Here is a 5,000-nt window from a genome sequence, read left to right on the forward strand (position 1 = left end):
CTATTATATATATTAAAGACATAAAACCCGTTGCTTTAAACTCAAATTATTATTACTGACATACATTTCTATTATATATATTAAAGACATAAAACCCGTTGCTTTAAACTCAAATTATTATTACTGACATACATTTCTATTATATATATTAAAGACATAAAACCCGTTGCTTTAAACTCAAATTATTATTACTGACATACATTTATATTATATATATTAAAGACATAAAACCCGTTGCTTTAAACTCAAATTATTATTACTGACATACATTTATATTATATATATTAAAGACATAAAACCCGTTGCTTTAAACTCAAATTATTATTACTGACATATACTATACTATATATATATATATATATATATATATCTCAAAGACATTAAACTATTTTAATATCTAAAAATAAAATTTTATATCTAAAAATTAAAATTTAAATACATTTATATAGCTTATATAGCTAAAATACATTTTATTCACAATTTCAAACTCATATTATCATTTTACTACCGATAACCATACTCTATACAACATATGACACATATACAATATATTCAATTTATTATAAATAAAACTATTAAAAATCACAATAAATATATGTATAAAATCTATTAAGATACTCTATTCGTATGGTACAGTAATAATATGTGTCATTATATACATATAAATTATAAGTCATAACTTGTGATATTAATAGTACACCATCATATATAGTACTTAAAGAGAAAGAATTCCTTGTTTCAAACTCAAAAATGTAAGTTGTGTTAAAATGACTTAAAATGTCATGAAACGTAAAGATATATTGAAATTTTTGAAAAAAAATTTTTTGAAAAAAATTTTTTTCAGCCAAAAATCTTTGATTTTTAACAAAAAAAAATTTTTTCTCTTAAAAATGAAAATTATCATATTTATTATAAAAATTACTATTTATTATTCAATAAATACATATTATCAAAGATATTAATCAAAAATATTTACATATTTTTCATAATTCATATACATTTTTTTTTTTATCATTGGATAAAATTATATATGATTCGATATATACTTGTAACAAATTGTCAACGACCATACTATGTTAAAAACACTGGTTCTCGTCCATTATCTGTACAGCGTTCATACAGTACAGTACAGTGAATTGTTGAAGCAAATTATTGTATAATTACATTCAAAGCGAAAACAATTTCATACACACACCTACAGAACAAGTTAAATCAAATATAAAAAAGTATAAAAACAAACTATAAAATAAGTGACGGGCGTAGCCAAACAAAAAAAAGGGGGCGACCGAGTCGCTCCCCTGCTATCACTAAAGTTTTAAAAGTGCAACCCGATGACGTCGGAATACAACAAAGCACCGAAGAAGAAGCCAACAAAATAGAAAAAATAGTTAGTGAAAATAGCGAGAACACAAGTGCAGTGCCTCCAAGAATGGAAAACCAAAACAAAAACAATATACAAAACATTTTCAAAAAACAAACAGAAGTGCAAGTGCAAGTGCCCACAAAAAACAGATTTAATCCCCTAACCACTGAAGAAGGTCAAATAGTGGAAGATGTGGAACAAGAAGACACAGACCCAAAAGAAATTAATGAAAATGACAAAAACACAGAAAGGACACAAGGAGGTAAGAATAAACCACCTCCAATTGTTATACACAGCACTCCAAATAACCATAAGGAGTTCATGGAGCAAATAAAGGAACATGTGAAAAAGGGATTCCATGTGAAATACACGTTCAAAAAAACGAATCTATTCATCCATGACTCAAATGAATATAAAAACTACGTCAAAATGCTAGACAACGAAAACATGGAGTTCCATACATACACGGAAAGGACAGAAAAACACCACGCCTTCGTATTGGTCGGGCTACCAAGAGGAATCGACGAAGAGGAAATTAAGCAAGACATAGAGAAATGCCTCAAAACAAACATTATTAAAGTATATCCAATGAGATCCTCCTACAGATCTCTATATCTTGTGATCACCGGACAAAGCACGTCCCTAAAACAACTAACCCAAGAAGTTAAATATGTGTACAACGTAAAAATTACCTGGGAAAGGCACAGGAACGCCAAACTAATTATCCAGTGTCACAGATGTCAGGCCTGGTCACATGCCACTACGAACTGTAGAATGAACCCAAAGTGCCTAAAATGCGCAGGACCTCACTGGAGCCGTGACTGTACAATAAAAGAAAACACGGAAGAAAATAAAAAACTTTTAAAATGTGCAAACTGTGAAAATAACCACCCGGCAAACTCTACAGAATGCCGAATTTATATCAACAAAATCGAGCAGATAGAAAGGAGAAGAAAAACAAACACGGTCCCTGTAAGAAATCAACAAAAATTCGTGCCAGCACCACTACCTCCAACAAATGCCTGGGCAATGGGAAACCCATTCACTCAAAATGATAGACCCACCCAAGTGTACGCTCATGTACACAGCCAAGCACCAACACAAACAACATCCATATCTACTACTACTAACATAAACAATTTGGTAAGTGAGTTTGACACATTAAACAAATTAATAGATGTAGAAAGAATGCTAAAATATGTAAAAGACCTAAACCATGACCTTATGAAATGCAAAAACGAATTAGAGAAATTCATGGTTTTCAACAACTTTTGCACAAAAAATTTTAGCCAATGTCCGCCGTAAAATGTGCGACATGGAATGCTAATGGGCTACGCCAAAACCTTGGTGAACTTAGATCGTTCATCAGAGAACAAAAGGTGGACATTATGATGATAAATGAAACCAAATTATCAGGAGAACATAAAATAAAAATTAGAAATTTTAATATAATTAGGAAAGATAGAACAACACAAGGCGGAGGTGTAGCAATAATAATAAAAAATAGCATTCCGTTTCGCACATTTGAAATCAATGGTTCCGTATCCATAGAATGCGTCGGAATCGAACTATTAAATAATATAAAAATTATTGCAGTGTATAACACTCCCGCTAACAAGTTCCCCATGGAGGATCTAGCAAAATTGTTCAGGATGGGTAACAAAATATTAGTAATAGGTGATCTTAATGCTCGCCATACGGCATGGAAGAATCATGTATCAAACACAAACGGACGAACATTACATAAATTCACTAACGACAATAACATCGTCATCCAACACACAGACAACCCCACACATTTTCCAACTAACGGAATGACACCCACCTTCATTGATCTTGTGATTAATAAAAATGTTAACAACATCACGCACCCAACCTCAATACCAGAGTTATCATCAGACCACAACCCGGTAATATTTAATATTACAAACTTAAATAAAGACAACACCAAACACATTGTCACTTCCTATAAATCAACCGATTGGGCAGAGTTTAGAAAAAAATTAAATTCAACAATAAAAATCAATAATAAAATAAACAATGCCCAAGAAGTTGATCAGGAAATAGATAACTTCACAAAAGGGGTGCAACAAGTCCAAAAAGCTCACAGCCGACGGGTCGTGATAGTTGATAACAGGTATCTCCCTGATGATAACACAAAAAACTTAATCAAATATAAAAATGCGATGAGGAAACTGTACCAAAAAAGATTTATACCAGGCCTCAAAGCAGATATAAACAAAATCACGAAAATGATCAGGAGGAACATTAAAAACAAGATCAATGAACAGTGGGAAAAAACACTAACGGACTTACGACCCGGTGACAGAACAATGTGGCGAATAACGAAGACGTTTAAAAAACCGAGACAACAAATCCCCACAATCACCACGAACGATAATAATTACATGACGGACAAAGACAAAGCTGACATAATAAGTGAAACTTTAGAGGAGATCCAGACTAACGAACAGACTACTCCACTAGAAGAGGACATAAAACGAAGAATACATGAATTCTTTCATACCACACAAACACCACAAAACAACACCAAAATAAAGCTCACAACCCCCCAAGAAATTAAAAACATAATTAAAACCCTCCCAAATAACAAAGCCCCAGGACAAGACGGGATAGACACCAAAATAATCAAAAACTTTACCACCAAAGCTATAGTACAACTTCAGTACATAATAAATGCAATCCTGAGGATAGGATACTTCCCTGAGTCCTGGAGAACGGCAATAGTGATCCCAGTACCGAAACCTAACAAGGATCATAGTAATCCCAAAAATTACAGACCAATAAGCCTCCTGAGCACGCTGTCCAAGATAGCGGAAAAAGTCATTTTGGAAAGAATAAACAAGATAAGTCAGTCCAAAAATATAATAATACACGAACAATTCGGATTCAGAAGTGGTCATGGCACTTGCATGCAAGTTGCCAGAATAGCAAGTGACATAATACAAAATTTTAACAAAAGTAACGTCACGGCCATGGCCCTTCTGGATATTGAGAAAGCCTTTGACACGGTATATATTGATGGACTGATTTACAAACTAATAAATTATGACTTCCCAAGATGGCTAATAGCACTACTGGACAGTTACCTCAGAGGAAGGGGATTCTATGTAAAAATAAACAACAGCACATCGGAACTCCGACACCCAAAAGCAGGTGTGCCACAAGGATCGGTACTTGGGCCCATATTGTTCACCTACTTTATTAATGATATCCCAAAATTTGCCAAAACAAAAACTGCGATATACGCGGATGACACTGCCGTGTACGCCCACTCCTTTAGTGCTCAGGTGGCAACAAAACAACTACAAATACACCTGGATATGATACTAAAGTTTGCCAGGGACTGGAAAATCAAAATAAATAACAGCAAAACTGAACATATAATTTTTAGCAAAAAATTTACAAATGTCAAAATCTACGATCCACTTAAGGTAGACGGCGTAGCCATAGTCCCTGCCAAGCACAAAGTAAAGTACCTAGGTGTGTACCTTGATAGGACATTATCGTTTGTCCCACATATCAACCACCTGATCAGTAGGGGAAATGGGTGTATACGACAACTATACCCACTCCTGAACAAATACAGCAAACTCAGCACCAAAAATAAAAAAAT

The sequence above is a fragment of the Chrysoperla carnea genome, chromosome X, assembly GCF_905475395.1.
Source record: "Chrysoperla carnea chromosome X, inChrCarn1.1, whole genome shotgun sequence".
Taxonomy (NCBI): Eukaryota; Metazoa; Arthropoda; class Insecta; order Neuroptera; family Chrysopidae; genus Chrysoperla; species Chrysoperla carnea.